This window comes from Drosophila persimilis, unplaced genomic scaffold (genome assembly GCF_003286085.1).
Source record: "Drosophila persimilis strain 14011-0111.01,24,50 unplaced genomic scaffold, DperRS2 tig00000841-arrow-arrow-pilon, whole genome shotgun sequence".
In the NCBI taxonomy this organism is placed as follows: domain Eukaryota; kingdom Metazoa; phylum Arthropoda; class Insecta; order Diptera; family Drosophilidae; genus Drosophila; species Drosophila persimilis.
In genome coordinates this window covers 413,956-426,592 of record NW_020825361.1, presented here as the reverse complement: position 1 = coordinate 426,592, position 12,637 = coordinate 413,956, and positions in this window count along the sequence as shown.

The following is a 12,637-nucleotide window of genomic DNA, read 5'->3' as shown; positions in this document are numbered from 1 at the left end:
TGAGGCCGTGCGAATGTCGATTAAATTAGTTCAACGGCCAGGCCGAAAGCGCATCGGATTCAGATTCGGTTTGCGATCAGAGTCGCAGTCGGAGTCGGTCAGTGGCTACTGGAATTTGGTAGGTGGCACAGTGCTGTCCGTGTGGCAAGGTAAGAGACGTCATTGCGTGTTTTGCTTAACCCTTTCTGGCATTTACGGTGTGTAAGCAACCAACACACTACCAACTTTACGGTAGGCAACAGCCGATGGGGGGATGTGGTATCTGGGATGCTAAGAACGCAGAATTCTATTAAAATTGAATCCTATTTTGGATAGCACTTTTGATGCCATAAGTGTATCGAATATTTCACTCGATTAGCTGCTCGACTAAACAATCGTCTTTTGCTGTTAATTGATCAATCTGTGGCGGACCACAGTCGGACTCCACTAAGTGGAACCCTTCTCTTTGCCTTTCTCTTCGCTAATTGAAAACGAAACAGAAAATACCAGGTCAAATCTGTGGATATATGTACCCAAAAACATCCCTCCTCGAGGGGAGGACACTCCGCTTGAGATCCTTGGGGATCGCAGAGAGAAATAAAGAGAGAGAGACTGCTGCGAGTACGAGTGCAATTGACAAACGATTGCTGGCCGTACAAATTGAGTTATTGTAATTGCAAAAAACGTTCAAATCCATCTTCGGTCTCTCTACGGTTGCTCTCTGTGATGCTGCTACCAATGCGAGTGGTGGGCTCTCTCCATTTGGTGGGTGGTGTGGGGGTGGAAGGGAATTCAGTGCCACGACTTCTTGAGTGGCATGTGAACGAGCGCCTCGCTGTGTTGTTGCTGTTGTGGCAGTGGCTGCTGTCTTGCGAAATGCGACCATTCCATGCATCGGTAGGGATGCAGATGCAGATGGAGATGGAGATGGAGCTGGAGCTGATCAGAGCAGCGGTCGGAGCGGACATCAGTTAGTGGGTGAATGATGCACCGAATCAAGGTGCAAAGCAACCGAAAGTCGAAGCAGCAGCCCGTTCAGGTCCCCAGCTGAATGAGTGATTGTATGCGAGTCGAGTTGGGGTCAGGTGATGGACGACTCCAACTCCAACTTCAGCTTCAACTCCAACTTCGACGATGAAGGCAGTGGCAGCGTGCAATAGTTTGCCATCTCCACATGTTTGTAAATTACACACGATCATTAAAAGATTGTATTCATGTCGAGATATTTCGCGCACTGCTTCGATACCCTGTAAACGGAGGGAGTAGCTCACGAGGGTTGGCTTGGGCCAAAGGGGAGGTTGGATCAAGCTCTTGGAGCTCTTGCTGCTCTGGGGTCGGGTGTATCCATTCACAGTATATGTAACTATCATCATTGGTAAAAGTTTATGACACTTGAATCCCTCTATACATACGATCTACGTTATTCTTCGATTGAGGAGCACATACAATCCCAGGGTACCTTCCCGGTCAATACCCGTTTTATCGGCAATGTTCTCACTTGTTGCGGGTTTTGGGTTGCATGTCGGTCGGGCATGAAGCGGCATCGCCTGTCATATGCGGCAGGCCAGGCTTTTGGCTTTGGCTACGACTCTGACTCCGACTTGGGCTTTAATGGAGCAGCACAAGCTGTGGCTGTGTGGCTGTGTGGCTGTGGCAGGCAAAGCAATTGCAACGGCGGCCACATTAGCGCCACGAGGAAGCAATGACAGGGTGCAGGGAATCCCCTTTCGGAGGGGGGGGCTGGGGAGCTCGACATACCCCAAAACGTACACTCCACAGCAAAGAGGCAACAAGGTTGTTTGTCCGACATGATGATGAGTGTTTTAGGCGGTTGTAGCTGTAGCTGTAGCCGGAGTCGGAGTCGGGACAGGGGACGAGCTACGATATAATCATGACTGCCCAAGATGTAACCGAACTTTCGGCTTAACGTGGCCGAAAGTCTGTCTTGGCCTCAAGAGTGGAGCGAGCGAGCGCATGTAAATGAGCATCCAGCCAACGAGCTGCAAGCCGATGCCTGATGCCGATGCCTGATGATGAGGCTGATGCTGATGCTGATGCTGGAACTGATGCTGGAGCTGGAGCTGAAGTTGAGTTTGAAGTTGCAACTGTCGAATATTCGATGATGATCGCTGATGCTGCAGATGATGATGATGACGACTACGATGATGATTGTTTGGCTGGCGACGTTATTGTGCCAAGGTAAGAGATCGTTGCCAAATTGTTTTCAAACGAAAATTCTTAAAATAGAAGGTAAAGGCAGCGGCAAGCCACAAGCCGCAAGCGGTCGAAGGATTTTTTATGCCAGTCACTGCCGAAAAAATCACATGCAGCAAGCAGCCAAAAACAAATCGACAAACCTCTCGCCAGAGACATAGACGTAGACCAGACCCAGACTCCGGGCCAACAAAATCAGTTTCACAATCACAAACTCCAGCTCCAGCTCCAGCTCCAACCTCAGCTCCAGCTCCAGCTCCAATACTGCACGAGCATTGAGCGGTGAGCAAAAGGTGAGCTGATGCTGCAGATGATGCTGCTGCTGCTGAGTGAAGAATCCTTTGAATTGTCAAAATATTGTATGCCTGAGATTCACTCACGAGTTTCCCAGCCTCCCAGCCACCCAGCAACCCAGTCTCCCTCCGCGCAGAGTGGAGCCCCCTGATGGGTCTGTGGCTCTTCAGCTAGATAAATACCAAATGGATGTCCAGCCGAGCAATTGACACATTTGGCCACAGCCAGAAAGGCAGCAGCAACCAGAAATACAGACAGACAGACAGACAGACAGACAGCACGGCACAGCCAGAAAGAGCTGCGAAATGTACAAGAAGTATCTGCATCTGCAACTTGTATCTGTGTATCTGTGCCTGTTAATGCCGCCTCTCTCAATTTGTCTTCCAAGTGCGAACTTGACTCGGACTGCCTGCCGCTAGAGCGTGGGCATATAGCATACAGCTCGTACTCGAACAGCAGAAGGCATACGGAATTGTGGGAGCGATTGGACGACTCATCTGGCCCGGGGGCAAAATCAGTTGGAAGAGGCGCAGCTTGGGCCTGTTGTTGTAGCCGCCACACCAGACACGCCAGGCAAGCCCACAAAATGTTCATAATTTTTAAGTTGTCAACGGGAGCGGCTTCTGCACTCAACGCCATAGAGCCATAGAGCCACAGAGCCAAAGCCACAGCTAGAGCTATGCAATAGCCATTGCCAGCCAATAAAAGCAATTGTGCCATTTGCTAGCTAATGCCTGGCCAAGTCCATGTTAAGAGACGCTCCTCAGTCAGTCAGAGAGTCAGTCAGTCAGTCAGTCAGTCAGTCAGTCAGACGGCTGGTGGCTGTCCAAGCCTCTCGTCTGGCTGTGTGGGTAAATGCCATCATGTGCATCAGAGAGGCTAGAGGGAGACTCCAAGAGCAAGAGACCAAAGAGTCATCGTCAGCATTTCCTACTGCATCACGTTTTCGCCGGCTAGCCAGCAAAAGATTTTGACTTTTGATTGCCGGGAGAGGCCGGGAGAAAAGCGCCTGCCAAGCCAGCAGCAGCAGCAGCAGCAGCCAGCGCGAAGAAGAGCCAGGCAAATTTTCAGTCAACCCCAAAAACAAAACAAAAAACAAAACAAAAGCAAAAGCAAAAGGAAAAAAGCCTGACCGAAACGAACCAACAGCTAAACCAAAACCAAAACCAAAACCGAAGTAAGCCCGGGGACTGGTCATAGAACGATTCCAATTTCAATTCCAATTCCAATTCATGACCGCTGGTCATGCCTCAGCCACTTGGGTGCTTGTCCACTCCATCTCCATCCACAATGGCCTCGTACCGCTTACCGTATCCCGACCTGGCCAAAAAAGGGACAACCTGCCGCCCAGCTGCCCTCGCCCTCGCCCTCGCCACCGCCATCGCCATTGCCCTCATCGCGAATTGGCTTGGTCCAGTCTCTGCTGGTCGCTGGTCGCTGGTCTCTGCTCCCAGACTTGGTCTATTTGGAACACCATAAAGTTCAAGCAATTTGAACTTTATTCCCTCTTTTCGTCTTTGGTTTTCTCATGGCAGGGCAGCAGCAGCACAGAGTACGAGTAACAGGCAGCTAACTGGCGAGTCGTGAAATTCACAGCAGTCACATTATGTGTTCCAGCTCCAAAAAAGGGGGCCAGGGATGCAGCCAGAGAATGGATGGACACAGAACAGACACAGACAGTGTTGTCCAATTCAAACAGAAAGCTTCACAGCTGCAAAACAATTTCTCACCCAGATCAATAATTACCAGAGCTTCCAAAATCAAGAACACATACTCCAATATGTTCTGGTGATCGTGTCATGGCCAAGTTAGCATGTAAATGACACAACATGATCCTCCTTCTCCACCTCCGAGGATCATGTTCAAAGACAATACATTGGAATCTCAATTAGTCGGTGGCCCAAAAGGAAAGTCCCTTAGGTAGCCTTAGATCTTGCAGTTTAAGCAAATAGATTACTAAAAGAGAGGGATAGAGGCAGGGGAAGGAGCTCATAATCCCATCGAAACGATCTCACATATCTAATGGATTTTGCACACATTGCAATCTGGTCCGAAGATGTCCCCAGATCCTATCTCATCCAACTAGTGCACAGCATGTGTGTGTCGATCGAGAACAAACAGAATACGAGGATCACCGAGGATCTACGAGGATCACTTTGGCAAATAATATTACGTCCTCCTGCTGCTGCTGCTGCTGCTGGTCTGGTCCCCAATTAAAATCAATCACATTTTCGTTGGGCAACGGACCGGAGGATCTGCACCATAAGAAGATAAGCCATTGAAAAACGATCGTCATCAGATCAGAGCATCTTCATGTGGGCACTGCTTGCCCCTCTCCTTTTTTTCTTCTCCTACTCCTCCCTTTTATTTTCCTTTTCTTTTTTGCTATTATTTTTTGAGGGGCCTAAAGAAAGGACGGCGTGCGAAAATGTATACAACCTTCAACCATGGAGCAGTTTGTGGAGAGAGTGAGGGATCTAGGAAACCCTAGATCATTGTATAATATTTGTAAAAAACGAAAGAAAGAAACGTAAAAAAGAAAGAACAAAAAGAGAAGAATAGAGAAACCGCTAGGCATTTGTTCCTCAAGTATGCAAGATCGTCCCACGTCCGGCGCGGGTCCGTTCTTCGATCCGCTGGGGATCCGCCGCGCAGGATGTTGGTACCGCTATAAAAACGATCCAACCGTCTTAAGTTTCCTTTTCTATTCGCCATTCGACATTCGCTGTTCGCCGTTCATCTTCGCCATTCGCCTATTGAGGCCAATGAAAGATACCCTACCCCCGCGATCTGATCCCCACTGAAGCACTGAGATCCTTTTTCTGCTGTTTTCAATCACAGAATAACTGTAAATGGAAGGGACTAGAGGTGAGAGGTGGAGGGGTCAGAGTGGTCATGGGAGAGGCAGAAGAGACCTGTAGGAAGTTCGAGGACAAAACGCATCTCAGCGGAGAGACCTGCCGATGCTGGAGGATGTGTTTGAGAGGGGTTTTAGAAAGTTTAGTGGAAAGTGCGGCAGAATATTATGCGATTATTTTTTATTTCATTCTTTAAATATCCTGATTTCCTAAAGCGGGAAATCCTTAAGCTCCCCACGGAACTCCCATCAAATCCGTGGGTCTGCCCCATTACCCGCTTGACCCTTGCGTGGGAATTATTATGATTATCAACAAACGCTCTTTGGCCAAAAGAACAGACACCTGATGCACCACTGATTGGGAGGAAACGCCATGCGGCTGGAATGCCAATGAAGGACTGGGACGTGGACGGGGACGTGCAGCATGTGTGTTACAAATTTCCAATTGCAACGCTAGCGGATGGGGGGAAATTATGGACAGGTCCATGCGGCGATTTCCGGTGATTCCCACAGTCCGTCGCGGCCAGTGCGGAATGATCGTGCACATGCGCACCCGCACCCGCATCACAAGTGCCATGGTGCAGGATCTCCAGAACACCGGCCGTATCTCCATCTCTGTCTCAGTACCGTTGTCGGGCCTGCTGATCGCGTTCGTATTCGTATTCGTATTCGTATTGCTGTGTCTGTATCTGTCTTTGATCTATTATTCTATTTTCAGCGTGTTTACAAACACATCACAGCTCAGCAGCAGCGCCAGGACCCAAGAACCAGAACCAGAACCAGAACCCGAGCCCGAGCTTGAACCCAAATCTGAATCCGAAATAGACGGTTTTCTACCTGTGCGAATGCCTGTGCCTCAATTGTAGAGGGTTTGAGGCCCATCTGGTACCGTTAAGCGTGCAGAGCGGTCAAAGGGCATGGGCATCATTGACGGGGCCTGAGATTGTTCCTGGGACGTGGGACCAGGACGCAGCAGGACATCGCAGGTTGGTCGGTCGTCTCATCATTGCACTTGGCAGGCGATTCATTTTTCGTGTCGACTGCGGTCAGTACACTCACTTCCTGCTCCTCCCAGGACATTGGCCCTAATCTCCTGTCCCTCTCCATCTTTCGACCGATTCGGGGAGCGTCGAATGCTGTTCAATGAAGAGCGTTGATGAGCGAAAATTGCTTAGCTCACGGCTCTTCCGCACCATGTCGGAAGGGCCGAGGGTTCCCTTCTAATTACTGACGGCAAAATCAAAAAAACCCAAAATAGAAAACGAAGTAGAGATGGGAAGGTAAGGGAAGGGAAGAATAAAAACCACAGCGACCAAGTGTCCAACAATTGATCCTTTTGCGGATCTACACCTTAATTGCTGTTTCGGACCGAATGTGAGGAAAAACAATGCCAGGGGAAATGCCAAACACAAGCCGAAAGCCGAAAACTCAAAACTCAAACCCAAATAGCAGAAGAAACTAATGAAATAGCTGTGGAGTCAAACGATTTGGTCATTCCGAATCAATTGACTGGATAGAACACCACAAAAAGTCGGCGAAATTTCATTGAACGGAAAGAGTTGATGGGATTTGCTTGAACAAAAGAGAATGCGGGGGAAATGGCGGAAAGTTAACTAATGAAGGTTTTCCGATAGACATTGAAAGAAGATTATGGTTATTAAGATGCCTTAAAGAACTATTTAATGAATATTAGTTGCCAAGAAGGGAGGGTAGTTTTGTATATACATATATTGTGTTTAAACCAGAAAAGATCTCAAAGGACTAACAAAAAATAAGGACAGGCCTAGTCCTTACCTAATTGAACCTTTTAAATCACTAAATAAATATCCTTAAAAAAAAACGTTGTACTAAAGTGGCGACTTTGACTTTTTTCGAAAATGATATAAACTGTTAAAGAAGCCGTTCTTTTTTAATTGTAATTATTGTTGTGCTTAATTTCTATATAGTTAAGGAATATACAACAAAAATGCACAAGCATTAATTCGTTTTAAAAGATTTTACAGGCGTTCAAACTGAAAAGTGATGATCTGATCTGATTTTAAGGAAAGTATTAAGCGCATTCATGAAGCATTCATTGCTTATTTGGCAGCATTCTGGTGAGCTTTCACTTTCAGCATGGATCCGAGTTGGCCCAATAATACAACAATTATTCAAGTAGTTCTACCTTTGACCTTTTATGACATTACAATATGCTACAGTATGCTGGCTGGTCAACATAATATTATATTTCCCTTGCATCCCAAAAAATTATGCATAAATATGAAAATCGAATCACACAGACCGTGAGTGTCTCGTTTTTTATGAAGCGTTGTGACCTGTGAACCCAATCTGAATCAGGGGAAAGGAAAGCTGTGAACCCTGAAAAAAACCAAGGAATGGGGTGCGAAATTATTTTGGAATTGACAATACGGATGTGGATGCAGATGGGATGGGATGGCATCAGATAGAGTGGCGGGTCATTCGAGGTCTGGCCATGGAGTTACCCTGAAGATGCGGCCGCTGGTTGGTGACCCGAGTGCCTACCCTACCCTATCCCTCTCTCCCGCGGGATGCACCCTTACCCGTACCCTTATGGCGTGCGTATGCAAAGGACGCATGTAAATTAATAAATTATAGTCAACTAATGAAAGGAGCGAAACGGAAGATGGGAAGTGCACTCACTCTCGTTCTCTCCTGTTTGCATAAAAAATAGCTGCTGCTGCTGCTGCCCCTGTGTGACCGGAATGGCCATGTCAAATGCCTATAAAAAATTGTCTACGACCTTTGTCTACCGTCCTCCCGTTCATAGTTTTTTCTATTAGTTCCGGTTTATTAGGGGTAAACTCTTTTTTTGGCAGCCCTTTCACCATTTGGCAGGACATTGCACCACTTGGGACGAGGATGAATATTTAAAAAATATACGAAAGAATGAAAAAGTTAGAATGGAATGGGAAAAGGGAAAGGGAAAGGGAAAGAGGTAGGAATCAATGCCGAATGGTCCCAGGGCATCGTCCCGTCATCGTATGGGTTATTCAATATTCGCGGGTACAGGAAGTGGCGCATATCGTATGGGTACGAGCACGAGTACGAGTATGATATGGATTTCTGCATCTGCATCCATGGCTCGAAGCGATTCTGTTGCTGCGGCTGTCGTGGGAATTGAAAAGCGCCGAAATAAATCAAAGTGCAGTAGCAGCAGTAGCAGCAGCGGCAGCGCCAGCCCAATACAGAGACAGATACGGATACATGAGCCGCAGATACATTTACAAATGCAGATACAGAGCTGCATCTCTCGCCGGCATCATTAGCAAGCGGATGCAGGCCTCACTGCTCCACTCGAGAAATGTAAACCAAACGAAAGTCGGAGTCGGAATGGGAGTCGGAGTCGAAGTCGGAGTCGGAGTCGGAGTCGGATAAGGGAGCCAACGCACCCAAATGGACACACATGTGTCACATGGTCCAACTGTGTAGTGGAGTGGAGTGGGGTGGAAATGGATGTCCATGACCTCCCCCAGAGCCCTGAAAGTACTCTGTGCAATACCATCCCCATCCCCATTCTTATTCCCTTTCCGATCCCCATTTCCTTTTGCAGCATATCCTGCTTTGAAAGGATCTTCCCCCTCCCTCTTTCACTAGGTCAATGTCTTCATAATTTCCCAGAAATCTCAGGGGGAGGATAAGAGAACCAAATGATATATGTACACTTTTATGAAGAGACATATGATTCCCGAACATGAATAAAAACGCATAAATTAATGGGGTTTGTTTTTGTTGGATATTGGAAAATGTACCATAGGAATACTCGTAGTTAATGGGTCTCAAATCGAGCAAATTTTCTTGGGATGCAATATTTTCATTCTTCGAATAATCTATAGAAAACTGGCCTTTACCGAATCTGCTGAATGCTTTCATATATAGTATATGCATATGTATCCTATAATAGCACTTCAAAAATTCCTTAAGCTATTTAAAAGCTCACATAGCACAGATGCCATAAGAACGATAGCTCGCTGTTGGATTGAGATTTCATCGGAATTTCCAGGGAAATTCGCCTACGTTTTATCTTATGTGTCACCACATTAAATTTCCCTGGACAAGCCATTGCCAATGTTGTTTGATTATCTAAACCCAGCCTTCGACTGCTTCCCGGTTGTATTGCCTGTGTGGTTCGGAGTATCTGTAACGGATTATGAGCACACAACTGGGAAATTGGAAATGGGGAAAAGCGGAATGCAAAGTACAGTAACACAAATCGGAATGGACACTAAAAATAGACACCCTCCGCGACGAAGACGACGGCTGTGGCGCATCAATATCAGGGATACTGGGACCTATGGCTGAGGATGCGACTGCGGCTGAATCTGAGTCTGGGGATGCGGCTATCTTTTGCCAGGGGCGAGTCTTGCTGCTATTGCTGCTGCTGCTGTGCCTAAAGGCTGGGCTAAATGAAACACACATTCGATATGACGTCAAGTAAACAGAGGAACAGCGCAGCAGCAATGTCAATGTCAAACGCACTCGCACTCGCACTCGCTCTCTGCCTTACACAATGCCATTGACGTCGATGGCAATGGCGCTGGCGATGTGCAATGTCGAGGCCGCCGAGGCCTCGACTCAGTTGAAGGCGTGCACATGTGCGTGGCCATGCAACGTACAGATAGAGGATGTGCTGTGATGTGGACACCGCCGGCAGGAGTTGCGGGTACATCTCCATCTCCATCTCCCCCTCAGACGTAAGACTATTGCTCTGACGTGCACGACCCCTGCTACTAGATGTATCTGTATTCTGACTCTTTAGTTGTCGCCTCAGTGGCATCCTCACGGTCATCAGCAGCAGCTCCAGCGGTGGTAGCCGCAGAGACTGCAACAGAGGTCGCATCATTTTCCTCTCCAGCGTCCACGCATCTGTGCTGGGTGGGGAGGTGGGGAACTGCAGTCCGACGGATGCGCATGTTTATTTTAGTCACTCCATCTTCGAGTGAGAGACAGTGTTTATACGTATGTGTGTGTCTGTGTAGCATCCCACTGCAGTCATAAGAATCTATCTATTTTGGTCCAAAAATGTTTCGAGGGTCGCCTCGATCTGCTCCCCTTCTCCATTCTATTCCACTCCCAATGCCAAAGTCAAGTTCAGCGGCGATCGCTTCACGATAGTTTTCGATTATAGATCTATCCATAAATTGTGGCTAGATGGGGCTCGAATGGAGAATCCTTTTATCTTTTATCCTGAATGAAACAGCCCGAGCTGGTGGTTTTAGAAGCAGGGAATTTTCTTTTAGTTAGGTCTATCTTGCTATCGATGTTTGATGATACATTCATCCATCCACACTTCTATGCAACAAGTACAGTGGAGTACATCAATTCAAGCTCTGGAAAACGTTTGTCAAGTTCCGTGACATGACAGACATGACACACAAATGTTACGAAATACACCTCATTTCCTTCCGAATATCCGAATATCCGTATGCATATTCATATTTTTTGTGGTTGGTCATTCCGCTGCCGCCTTCATCTGACTTTTGGGTAAAACCATACCCACACACACGCAGACATACACACACACACACAGGCAAACATCAAGGATGCGAGAACAAAGGACGAGGAACGAACCGTCAAATTGTTTTATTGGCATCTGACGCATTTTCGTGCGGCGATAAAATCAATTTGCCGCCCGCTAAGTCCCTCTCCTTCCCCTCATTCTAATTCCTATCCTGTGTCCGATGGTCCGAGGGTTTGATCTACAATGTTGTGGGTCTATGCTCTATGGTTTATGGTCTATGGTCTGTTCTGGTCCGGCACTGACCCCAGAGCGTGAGGGGCGTGAGGTATTTGCGTATGCAAAATTGACGCCGCATGCAACGTTGCACGCACGATTTGTCTAATCCATATTCAAATTCCAGGGGCAATCCCCCTGTTCAGCGGACCCTCAAACGGCAGCCGGCCGCTGTCCATTGAATCGAACACTCTGTTTGCGGTTGAGATTTATTTTTATTGAATTGCTGCATCCAGCCATCAGGAAAAAACGTAACAAAATAACAAAAATTAGCCCAAAGACTTCGAGGGCTGCAAATGGTTTTGGGCTCTGGTTTTTGTGTGTTTTGTTTGTGTTTGAAGAACGTTGTCTGGGGCACGACCCAAGGGCGGGCGATGCTGGTCGGATGCTCTTCAAAAATATCAGTTTATCTTCTATCAGTGTACTCGGTTGGGTTTTTGAAAGGGCGGTAGCTGGTAGATCCATAGGGGGGTATCATCAACATTATCATTACATTTAGCATCCCCCAATCCTCACTCGGGCTGTTTTACTTCTGAGTCTATATCTTGGAATTAGTAGAACAAGAATAAATAATTGTACTTTTTTCATCTAAAAGCAATGGAGCTGCAGACCTCAGCTTGCAGAAGGACGGACGGAAGGACAGATTGAAAGGGTTCTCCAGGAGTCAGGACTCCAGGATTCAGAGACATTCGTGACCTACCCGAATTTCTGGCACTGTCTTTGATAAGATAGCCCTATCTATAGCCCAGTACTCAGATAGACAAAATATGCGAGCATTAGATCTTCACACAAAATAGGAACCAAGTAGTGAATAAGGCTTCATTGAAACATATTTTAGGTCTTCAAGAACTCATCAATACCTCCTCTCCCTGTGGAAGATTCAGATAATACTATTTTTAGGACTATTTTGATTAATAAATTTCTTCCAATTGGTCATCGACCGACAATTTCAATGTCTTCCAGCTATAAGATAATGTGGTGGAAATCTTCACCTTCTTTATATTTGGGGTGAAGTCATGTCATTCTGCTTCATAGCTTAAAACCTTAGGGAACAGGGGGATAAATGAATGGCTGGACATGGTTTTTTTACCCTCCTTCTCAGCTGCTAATGCAGAGCCATTATTGCAAATTTCTGGCTGACACAGCTGCCTTTTGGCACTACTTCGGCAGCAAACTCCATGACTAGATCCAATCCAACCCATTCCCCCTGCTGGAAAGAGCCTTTTGTTGTTGGGTGGCCAGGACCAGCACCAGAGCCAGAGCCAGGACCAGATCCCAGACCATGCCCAGAACAGGATTCATTGTCCGCTGATGCTGTGGCTGTGGCTGAGCCTGCAGGAGGCTGCCCAAGTCCAAGACCAAGAGAGCTGTCAGGGATCCTGGGTCTGCGGCGAACGTGCAGAATGCGGAAAAAAATCGAACGATGTCGGGGCTACGAGTATATAGGGATAGGGATAGGGATATCCCTATATCCCGATTTAATATTAAACATGCTGGCTCTTCTCGTTGTTTTCTCTCTTCTGCTGCCTTTGCTTTTTGCG